Genomic DNA, 11,730 nt, shown 5'->3' on the forward strand with positions numbered 1-11,730 from the left:
GGGGCCAAATGGTATGTGAGTCCCAGGCATCCCCTCAGAGAGCTCATTCTGCTTGGGCTGCTCTTTGGGGTGTTTGTTTTTCCTTCGGTCAGTTGCAGGCTTCTTCAGGTGGATGAGAGTTTATGGACTGATGCATTTCCAAGTAGCGAGGGGTACGCACATCTTTTTAAGGTAACAGCTAGTAGGATCTGTTAGAATAAACTAATGTAGTATTGATGCCTTTATTGCATGCAGTTCTTTATCAGGTGAGTAACTGTTGCGAGTAACTGAAGTCAATGTTACTTGGTGTGTTTGCTATGCAGTGCCTGTGCGGACTACTGCACGAGACACAGCTTTCTGACATCTGGCCCAGCAACTACTAAATAAGGGGAGGGGAGAAGCTGAAGAACGACCAAAGGACAAAGCCTGGGAGGAAGACTACGAGCCTTCAGTACGAGCGGCCCCCAGAGGGACCACCGGAGACTGATAACGCCTGCACCAGTGGGAGGGTTTGGATTCTGGGAACTAATTAGAATAACCCTGCCTTTTGTAGAAGTAGTAATGAATATGTATTAGCCTAGCAGCATAAAAACCAGCCGCCTGATGTAACTTGTGTGTGTCTTGGTGGAGCAGAGACTCCTGGCGCACCCAGCGCTGCTTGCTTACCTCTATTCAATTAATAAATTGTAAATTTCAATTGCAATCCTATTTGGGACCCAGTCATTTATTACAAGCGGGCGCTCGTCCGGGAGGGCTTTGGTTCCTGATTTCTGGTTTGATCTAGGAGAGGCACCCCCACCATTTGGTGGCTGCTGTTTGAGTCAGGTCGGAACTAATGGCATCTTGAACCTGAATAAAGGTAAGCAAAGTTTCTGATTCTTTTTTTCAGCTCCCTTGCCAGCTGCAGCACTATATTTTGCCCATAATTGTGTGTGTGAAGATCCGAACGAAAATGACGGAGTCGTAAGCATTTAAAGCGTATACCGTTCGGTTGGGTGGGGTTCGGTTGCCTGTGTGTGTAAGAGTGTGACTAAGATGGAACTTAGTTCCGAAGCGATTGTGGAGGTCTTCTAACCGCGGTTCCAATCTCCCGTGAGGGACTTGGCCGGTGAAGGACCGAAGGGATTCCTATAGGATTTGTGGGTGTGTGATAGGTCCTCGACCCCCTGCAAGACACTCTTACTAAGGTAACCAAGGGCTGTGGGAATTGCCAGAGTAAAATTCCTAGATGGGTCAGACAAAATCGAAGACCAGAGACCGGAAGAAAGGGAGCAAATTACCAGTCATACCACCAGAAAGTCCATTAGGAATAACGATTCGAAATTGGAATGATAGGGACCCCAGAAAAGGAAAAAGTAAATTAAAAATGGTCCAGTATTGTGTGACAGAATGGCCAAAGGAGCCTTTAAGACTACATGTCTTTTGGCCTGTTTTTGGATCCTTCAAAGACTGGATTTGCCAGGCCTTAAATATCCATGTTAATTCAAAGGAACCTTTTAGCCAGGAAGAAAGTGATTATGCAGGATTATGGATCAGGAGGACTTCAGGTCCTTTTCCAGCCTCAATATTTACACTAAAAGCAGGTAAGAAATTTGAAGAACAAGAAGAACATGAAAAAGAAAAAGAAGATAAATGTGAGCCGTTGGATAAGCTACCACCTCCATATCCTAACAATCCACTCCCAGCGGCTCCCCCTCCGGTGGCTGTGGTATCGCCACCAGTACCACCGTTGCCCCAGCTTCCACCACCAACAGCACCAGAATTAGACCGACCTCCGGCCGCATGCAGGAGAAGTAGGACGGACGTATCTGAGAGGGCTTCTCTATATCCCTTAAGGGAGGTAACTGGTGTATAACTGGTGCGCGTCTTGGTGGAGCAGAGACTCCCGGCGTACCCAGCACTGTTTGCTTACCTCTATTCATTCAGTGAATTGTAAACTTTGATTGTAATCCTATTTGGGACTTTTATTTATTATAACAGACAACCTTGTAAAACGCAGACAACCAGAATCCTTACAGCAATTAGGTGGAAATCACGGCATAAGAAACTACCACCTCAAAGAGTAAAAACCTCAAAAGAAATGTGACTTGTAACAGGCCAGCAGCTGTGTATTTTCTGTGAAGCACCAGCTAGATTATGAACCTTGAATAGCACAGTTAAAGGGGAAACAGGGGAGGGTCGGGAGGGTCCCGGTCCTCGGCAGAAAAAAAAAGTGTATAAACTGTGTATGGAATTAGTAGGCACCCTCCTGCTTGTGGGACACCCGCCATTGTAATCTCGAATAATAATGCTACTGTACTGAGATCCTCGACTCAGCCTATGCTATTTGCTACAGATTGATTCAGGGTTTTAAGGTTTCAGGGATTGGGCACTAGGGTTGGGTTTCAGGGTAAGGGGTTTCAGGGTTTATGTTTAGGATTTTAAGGTTTTTAGGGTTGGAGTTTTAACGGTTAGGGTTTTAAGGATTTGGGGGTTAGGGTTTTAAGGGTTTCAGGGTTAGCGTGTTAGGGTATTAGAGTGTTTTGGGTTGTAGTGTTGATATGTTTTTTAGGGTTAGAGTCTTAAGGTTTTATTTTTGGTCAGTTATTTACGGTTAGGGTTTTAAGATCTTTTTTTTTTTTTTTTTTTTTTTTTTTTTTTTTTTTTCAGGTTAGGTTCTCCAGGTCCAGGGTTTTGAGTATCCTAATTTTGGGGGTTTGGATTTTGAGCATCTTAATTTTTGGGGTTAGGCTTTTGTGTGCCCTAATTTTTTGGGATAGGCTTTCAAGCATCCTAAGTAGTTGGGTTAGGGTTTTGAGCATCTTAATGCTTCCAGGATAGGGTTTGGAGCATCCTAAGTTTTCGGGAAAGGGTTTTGAGCATCTTAATGTTTCCAGGATAGGGTTTTGAGCGCCCTAAGTTTTCGGGATAGGGTTTGGAGAGTCCTAAGTTTTTGGAATAGGGTTTGGAGAGTCCTAAGTTTTCTGGATAGAGTTTGGAGCATCCTAGTGTTTTCGGGATAGGGTTTTGAGCGTCCTAAGTGTTATAAGTTGCCCCCTTAATTAATTTTCATAGAGCATTGTATTAATCATAGAAAGGAATTTATTGAGTGAGCAAACATCAAGCAAAACAGCACTGGGCGGCCGGGGAGTCTCAGTTCCGCCAACGGCACGCACCTCACCCCCGCCAGGGTCCCTTTTTATCTATATTTTGCTAATTCCAGGATTACGCAGCACATCCTGGTATATTCTGCAACTGCGCGCACTGTTGCTAGGGGGTCGTCTCTGTCCCTCTGGTGGTCGTGAAGATGAAGGCCGAAGTCTTCCTCGGCGTTGTGGTTCAACTTCTTTTATTATTTGGTCATGTTGGCCCAGCGTTAGACAGGAAGGCATGTATGTCGATACACTACTTTAGCAACTTATCAGGAGATGGTTACATGAGCTTTGCAACAGTGTCTTTGAACAAAAGAGGCAACTGAGATGCAGAAGGAGAGAAGGGGAGGGTGTTCTCTTTTTTGTTACATTAAGCAAAAGAATTTTCATAGTGTCTAGCCAAGACACTATACATTATACATCTTACTTCAGCAGGGAGCTTTTGCAACTCCTGCTCCTCAAACGGAACTCCTTGTTTTATAATACAAAAGACAATGAACAAACATTTATGGTGTATTACATTAATGTTTTGGGGTTAGGGTTTGGAGCGCCCTAAGTTTTTGGGCTAGGGCTTTGAGCATTCCTAACGTTTTGGGTTGGGTTTGGGTTTTGAGCATCCTAAGATTTTGGGTTGGGGGTTTTAGGCATAGGTCTTCAGGGGTTTAGTGTGGTAAATAGTTTGGGTTAGGTCTGTAGGGGTTTCGAGGTTTTTTGGATGTTAGGGCTTGAGGCTTTTTTTGTAAGGGCGGTGAGGGTTCCAGTGAGTGCTGGTAAATGCAGTTCTCGAGCACTCGGCCTGTGATTGGCCATGCTGGCTGTGCGGGGAATGCTGGTAGGTGTAGTTTTCCGGCACTGGGAGGCCATGTTGTGTGCCCAGAGCATGCCGGGAGATGTAGTTCTTGGGACTCCGGACTTCCGGGAGGCCATGTTGCGTACCCAGAGTATGCCGGGAAATGTAGTTTTCGGATTCGGGACTTCCGGGAGGCCATGTTGAATGCCCAGAGCATACCGGGAGATGTAGTTCTCGGGAACTAGGGTTAGGGGCTAGGGCTGGGGCTAGAGTTAGGGTTTCGGGTGAGGGTTGGGGTTGGGGGTTATTGTTAGGGTTAGTGGTTTAGGGTTAGGCTTAGAGGGTTAGGGTTAGGGGTAGGTTTAGAGGGTTAGGGTAAGGGTTAGGGGTTAGGGGTTGGGACTGTGGTTAGGCTTAGGGTAAGGGTTAGGGTGAGAGTATTAGGGTTAGGGTTTGGGTTCAGATTAGGGTAAGGGTTAGGGCAAAGGTAAGTGTTAGGGTAAGGCTAAGGGTAAGGCTTAGGGTGAGGATAAGGTTTAGGGAAAGGGTTAGGTTTAGGGTAAGGGTTGGGGTAAGGGTTAGGGTTAGGGTTAAGAGTTAGGGTAAAGGATAGAGTAATGGTAAGTATAAGGGTAGGGTAAGGGTAAGGATTAGGGTTAGGTTTAGGGTAAGAATAAGGGTAAGCTAATGGTTAGGATAAGGGTTAGGGTAAAGGTTTTCATTTTTTAAAGCTGAAAAGCAGTATGCAATCTGGGACGTCACAGCCAGAGCTGCCTATGGCAAGGTGAGAAAGGAAAAGATGGAGCAGATGTTCTACTCCTATTTTTTTCTTTATACGTAAATAAAAGTTTGAGCTAATTCCAGTTGGAAGAGTTCCAATTACTTGCTTGGTCATAATGTCTTTTAATATTGAAAGCTGCAGCAAAAGCATGGGGATTTTTGCTTCTAGAAACACCTATTTCTCTTGTCTGCACTATGTATGCTTTTGAGCTAAAACTAATTAAAAAATGAAAAGAAAAATCACACACACACACAAAAAAAAAACAAAAAAACAAAACAAAAAAAAAAACAGCTGCTGCTGCTCTCTTCCTACTTCCTTGTGCTTTGCCCCTACCCTTTCCCAGGTGATTGGGTTTGGGTGCTAGACGGGGCCAAATGGTATGTGAGTCCCAGGCATCCCCTCAGAGAGCTCATTCTGCTTGGGCTGCTCTTTGGGGTGTTTGTTTTTCCTTCGGTCAGTTGCAGGCTTCTTCAGGTGGATGAGAGTTTATGGACTGATGCATTTCCAAGTAGCGAGGGGTACGCACATCTTTTTGAGGTAACAGCTAGTAGGATCTGTTAGAATAAACTAATGTAGTATTGATGCCTTTATTGCATGCAGTTCTTTATCAGGTGAGTAACTGTTGCGAGTAACTGAAGTCAATGTTACTTGGTGTGTTTGCTATGCAGTGCCTGTGCGGACTATTGCACGAGACACAGCTTTCTGACATCTGGCCCAGCAACTACTAAATAAGGGGAGGGGAGAAGCTGAAGAACGACCAAAGGACAAAGCCTGGGAGGAAGACTACGAGCCTTCAGTACGAGCGGCCCCCAGAGGGACCACCGGAGACTGATAACGCCTGCACCAGTGGGAGGGTTTGGATTCTGGGAACTAATTAGAATAACCCTGCCTTTTGTAGAAGTAGTAATGAATATGTATTAGCCTAGCAGCATAAAAACCAGCCGCCTGATGTAACTTGTGTGCGTCTTGGTGGAGCAGAGACTCCTGGCGCACCCAGCGCTGCTTGCTTACCTCTATTCCTTTAATAAATCATAAACATTAATTGTAAGCCTATTTGGGACTCGGTCATTTATTACAAGTGGGACCTCCCGATGGGTGGAAGCTGTCGGGATAGCTCGGGATGCTGAGGCGTGGTGCTGCAAGGAGGTTGGTGGTCGGTGGCGCCCTGGGGCAGGCCGAATTGGGAGGGGGCGAGGCGGCGGGTGGTCGGTGGCTTCTGTGGAAAAGGCGCTTGTATGGGGGGGCTGCGCATTCAGAGGAACCTTGACAGGCTGCAGATAGGGGCAGGCAGGAACCTTTTGAAGTTCAGGAGAGGGAAATGCCAAGCCCTACCCCTAGGGAGAAACACCTCTGTTTACCAGCACTGGCTAGCTCGATACTGAATAAGCATTTCTTCATGGAAGGGGTGCTTTGCTATTAGAACAGGCTGCCCGGGGGAAGTGGTAAGAGACCCGATCCTTAAAATTATTGAAGAGACATGTGGACATAGCCCGGGAGTCCGGCCTCCGGCAGGGCGGGAGCTGGCTCTTCCGAGCCCCTGTGCTCCGGTCTTGTGCGACGCGTTTGGAGGCAGCACCGGGTGCCGGGTCCGACATCGGACGGTGCGGGGACGGCGATTCCGGGGCCGTCGGCTAGCGGGGGCCGGCTATGTCGTGTCCCGGGGATCCGACTTCAGGGGGCGTGGGGGCCGGCCGTGCAGTGAAGCGGGGGGCTGGCGTCCGCCGGCTTCCCAGAGAGCGGGCTTTCGGTGCCGTGCGGTTCGGTGGCCGGCCGTCCCGAAACGCTGGGCACCGGTCTTGTGCTAGACTCAGCGGGCTCCGGGGCCGAACTCGGCTCCTCGGGGCCGGCGGTCGCGGTGTCCAGGTGTCCCGCCTCGGGCGGCGCGGGGCCGGCTGTCCCTAGCAGCTGGGTTCCCAAGAGCTTCTGGTCTCCCAAGCGTCGCCCAAGACCGGATCCCAGAGAATCGGGACGGCCGGCCGCACCGCTGCGACTAGCACAAGCGTCTCCCGACAACGGAGCCCAGGAGCTTGCGAGGGTCAGATTCCGCGCCCCGGGATAGAGAAACGGGGAGCGCGGGTCGGCCGGCCGCAGCTTCGCACGGGACCGAACCCCCTGTCTCCGGCACGGCCAGACCCCGAGCCGGCAGACAGCAGCCTCCCGCTTCACGGCACAGTCGGCCCCCAACCCGCCCGAGTTCTGATCGCCGGGACACGGGACAGCCGGCCGCGCCGCCCGAGGCCGGACACCTGGAGCCCGGGACCGCCGTCCCTGACAAAGCCAAAGTCGGACCCGGCCCCCGCTGCGGCTAGCACACGCGTCGCCCAGGACCGCAGCCTAGGACCTCGGGACGGTCGCATCCCGCGCCTCCGGCAGGAGCTACCCGGGAGGGCAGGACGGCCTGCCGCAGCTCCGCAAGAGACCGAACCTGCTGGATTCCGGGACGGCCAGAGCCCGAGCCGGTGGGCAGCAGCCTCCCGCTTCACGGCTCGGCAGTGAACCTCACGGTTCATCGTCCGGCTCACGGTTCGTCGCCCTACTTCGTACCCACGGGACAGCCGGCACCCGCGCCGCCGGAGGCCGGACACACGGGCCCCGGGACCACCGTCCCCGAGCCTCCCGAGGTCGGACCCGGACCCCGTGTGTTGGGGCTGTCTGAGCTGGAGTCACCTTTTCCCTGCAGCAGCCCGCACAGTGCTGTACTCTGCACTCGTAGCTGGAACAGCACCGATATCACTCCAGTGTTGTGTCTGCGTAGTGCTGGCACAGCATCAGGACTCCTTCCAAGCCCCCAAGAGCCAGCAGGCTAGGGGTGGGCAAGTTATGGGGAGGGGACGTTGTCGGGCCAGCTGACCTAAACCAACCAAAGGGATATTCTGTAACACCCGATGTCACACTCAGCAATAAAAGGGGGGGCTCTCGTGGGGGAGGGGGCTGTTCCTCCTGAACATCCACTACGCGTTTGAGGCCCTGCTTCCCAGGACGTGGCCGAACACCGCTCGCTGATGGGAAGTAGAGAATAATTTTTTTCTCTCTCGGTGCTTCCATGCGGACTTATTGTTTCTTTTGTTTCTTTTTCTCCCCATTCCCTTTCCCTTTAATTATACCTTTCTTATTTCAAACCTCGAGTTCTCTGTGTTGTATTTTCTCCCCCTTCCTCTTTGAGAGAGCGGTTGTGGTGGAGCTCGGCTGCCCACCTGAGTAAAACCACCACAGTCCTTTTTGGCGCCCAACGAGGGTTGGGCTCCAAAAGGGTTGTGGCGCTCGAGGGTTGAGATAACAAGAGTGTTGATTGAAGTATTTACAACTAACATATTTGTTGTCATTATGCTCGGTTTTCTGGTAATACTTTTCTCTGTGGATATGTTGTATGTAGCCCACTCTCTGTTTTCTTTTTCCTTTACATCCGATCGGAGAAAATGTTGAAGTCTGTGCTTGTTTTTTTATCATGTTGTGCTGTAACATACTGGCCTTCAGTTTGGTTTGGTATTCAAGCCCGGCATTGTTATCCTCCTGGTCTCCTGGAGATTATCTTATTGACAATATTAAGAATTACAGTGCTTTCTTTTTTGCCCCCAGCAGTCAATCAGTGAATAATATCGGGTGTGGTGCCTTCTACTTTTCTCCCTGTGGGCTAATTACAGCAGCCTTTCAGTATCTTGGATACCCCTGGTGAGATATTATCCTCATATACTAGGTCTAGTGTTTGTCTTCTTCCCCAAGGCAAAGCAGTTTATTAAGAATATTATCCAAAGACCTGTCCCCAGAAAAAGTTGTGGGTGGCAAGGTGTGTGGGGGGATTTGGGCAAACCGTACCTATCACGGTTTTTTCCTCCAATGGTTCTAAATTTCACCCCTGAACAAGTACAAAATCCAAGAAAGCTGGTAGAATGTTTGAAAGATGTATGCCCTGACCCTGGCAATACTAGAGAACTCCACCAGCTGGCTGCACACTGCTGGGGTCTGGCTTACGCCTATCAGATGTCAATTAACATTGCTCAGCACCCTCAAGGGGATAGGGAGGTTCTTGAATTTGATGATGAGACAGCACACACTGTGATCACCCCAGAGGACCGACCATCTTTGGTATCAGTCGCCCCCGTAGTAAAGACGAAACAGTGGAAACGGAGATCAGGTCGTTTAGTAAGGGAAGGAGCGCCTCCTATGGATGAGGGAGAAGAGGAAAAGCGGCTCTAAAGCAGCGTTATCACGGCAACATCACGAAGAAGAGACTGAAATCATAGATGAATCAGAAACTACTCGGTCTCTATCCTTGAGTGAGCTGCGAGAAATACGAAAAGCCTTCAGTCGCCGTCCAGGTGAACACATCCTCACTTGGCTGCTTCGACGCTGGGATAGTGGGGCCAATACCCAACAGCTAGAAGGGTACCGGTGGGCTTTTGGCATAGCTGCCTTGAGCACAGAGAAGATTAAGCAGCTGTCTACCCTGCCTGGTCTCTCACAAGACCCTTCTGCTGTAGGATTGCTGAGGATTGAAGAACAGCAAGTGCCAATTGCGACTACAACTGTGCACCGGCGGCAATAGCGCACCAACCGAGACTCCCTGATTCCTCTCCATGAGTTAGTTCACCATCTGGAGAGCCAAGGAGTGATCAGCAAGACTCATTCACCTTTGTTGGGGGTAAAATGGCAGGATGGACGTCGCCACATTCCGACGGATGTGATCAACAAAATAACAGTTCTGTCTCCGCCAACCAGCAAAAAAGAAACAGAAGCGTTCCTAGGTCTTGTGGGATTTTGGACAATGCATGTGCCAGGCTACAGTCAGCTTGTGAGTCCTCTATATTGAGTGACTCGAAAGAGGAACTGACCATTGAGGCCATCACACAGGTTACCCATCAGTGTGAGACCTGTGCTGCAATCAAACGAGCCATGAGGGTAAAGTCTCCCTGGAATAGGCGGAGATGGCTTGGATTTCGATCTGGTGAGCTATGGCAGATTGACTACATCGGACCACTTCCACAAACCGGCCAAGGCAAACGGTACATACCATGGAAGAAGCAACTACTGGGTGGATGGAAACATACCCTGTAAACCATGCCACGGCCCGAAACACTATCTTGGGCCTGGAAAGACAAGTGCTGTGGGATTGCACTCGTGCGATTGTCTTTGCCCAAGGTCCAGGGTATACCTGGTGGGTGATGCAGAAAGATGGGGATATCAAGTGTGTGCCTCGAGGAGATTTAACACTGGGAGAAAATTAATCTGTCATCCAAGTTATGTGTTGTAGGAGGACACTGCAGAACCAATGAAAGGTCAACTTTGCAAGGAACCAGGCAAGTGCAACAGTGATGTGAGCTAAGCTGGTGCTGGTGTCAAGAAAACCAACTTCGCCTGCCCTGAGTGACCACTTTGACAGATGATGGTGAAACCATCAACAGTTTTTATGAGCATTTTGGGAAAAGACCTATAGAATAAAGAGAAGTACAGACATAAAAATGCTTCAATGGACAGAAAACTATGGTGATGAGACCATCTATATACTAAGCTGTACCTGATTGTGACACAAATGTTATGGAATAAGGGGTGGAAGTTGTGCTGCGTCTGTCTGAGCTGGAGTCACCGTTTCCCTGCAGCAGCCCGCACAGTGCTGTACTCTGCACTCGTAGCTGGAACAACACTGAAATAACTCCAGTGTTGTGCCTATTGCTGCATAGTGCTGGCACAGCATCAGGACTCTTTCCAAGTCCCTAAGAGCCAGGCACGGGTGCCGGCTGTCCCGTGTTCCGGGGGTCCGAACTCGGGCTGCGTGACGCACGACCATCCCGCGGCCCTGGGTGCCGTTCTTGGGCGACGCATGTGCCAAGCGCACCGGGTTCCCGGTCCTTCCTCGGGCGGCGCGGGGCTGGCTGATCCTATAATCTGGGCTCCGGTCTTTGCGATGCGTGTGCTGGACGCACCGGAGACCGTGTGTGACTTCGTGCGGTTCGGGGACGGCGATCTCGAGGCCCGTGTGTCCGGCCTCCGGCGGCGCGGGTGCCGGCTGTCCCGTGGGTCCGAAGTCGGGCGACGTGGGTGCCTGCCGAGCCGTGAAGCGGGAGGCTGCTGCCCACCGGCTCGGGCTCTGGCCGTCCCGGAATCCAGCAGGTTCGGTCTCTTGCGGAGCTGCGGCAGGCCGTCCTGCCCTCCCGGGTAGCTCCTGCCGGAGGCGCGGGATGCGACCGTCCCGAGGTCCTAGGCTGCGGTCCTGGGCGACGCGTGTGCTAGCCGCAGCGGGGGCCGGGTCCGACTTTGGCTTTGTCAGGGACGGCGGTCCCGGGCTCCAGGTGTCCGGCCTCGGGCGGCGCGGCCGGCTGTCCCGTGTCCCGGCGATCAGAACTCGGGCGGGTTGGGGGCCGACTGTGCCGTGAAGCGGGAGGCTGCTGTCTGCCGGCTCGGGGTCTGGCCGTGCCGGAGACAGGGGGTTCGGTCCCGTGCGAAGCTGCGGCCGGCCGACCCGCGCTCCCCGTTTCTCTATCCCGGGGCGCGGAATCTGACCCTCGCAAGCTCCTGGGCTCCGTTGTCGGGAGACGCTTGTGCTAGTCGCAGCGGTGCGGCCGGCCGTCCCGATTCTCTGGGATCCGGTCTTGGGCGACGCTTGGGAGACCAGAAGCTCTTGGGAACCCAGCTGCTAGGGACAGCCGGCCCCGCGCCGCCCGAGGCGGGACACCTGGACACCGCGACCGCCGGCCCCGAGGAGCCGAGTTCGGCCCCGGAGCCCGCTGAGTCTAGCACAAGACCGGTGCCCAGCGTTTCGGGACGGCCGGCCACCGAACCGCACGGCACCGAAAGCCCGCTCTCTGGGAAGCCGGCGGACGCCAGCCCCCCGCTTCACTGCACGGCCGGCCCCCACGCCCCCTGAAGTCGGATCCCCGGGACACGACATAGCCGGCCCCCGCTAGCCGACGGCCCCGGAATCGCAGTCCCCGCACCGTCCGATGTCATACCCGGCACCCGGTGCTGCTTGCAAACGCGTCGCACAAGACCGGAGCACAGGGGCTCGGAAGAGCCAGCTCCCGCCCTGCCGGAGGCCGGACTCCCGGGCTATGTCC

At 52.2% G+C, this 11,730-nt stretch overlaps 1 long non-coding RNA gene across 1 annotated transcript; it reads left to right on the forward strand.

Annotated features, from left to right (window-relative positions):
- Positions 1-4,548: 4,548 nt before the first annotated feature.
- On the forward strand, positions 4,549-5,734 carry LOC311421134. The gene is made up of 2 exons (XR_014684719.1): positions 4,549-5,218; positions 5,350-5,734. It is a non-coding gene; the product is annotated as an uncharacterized lncRNA (long non-coding RNA).
- Positions 5,735-11,730: the final 5,996 nt, after the last annotated feature.

This window comes from Aythya ferina (assembly GCF_964211825.1).
Source record: "Aythya ferina genome assembly, chromosome: 19".
Lineage (NCBI taxonomy): Eukaryota > Metazoa > Chordata > Aves > Anseriformes > Anatidae > Aythya > Aythya ferina.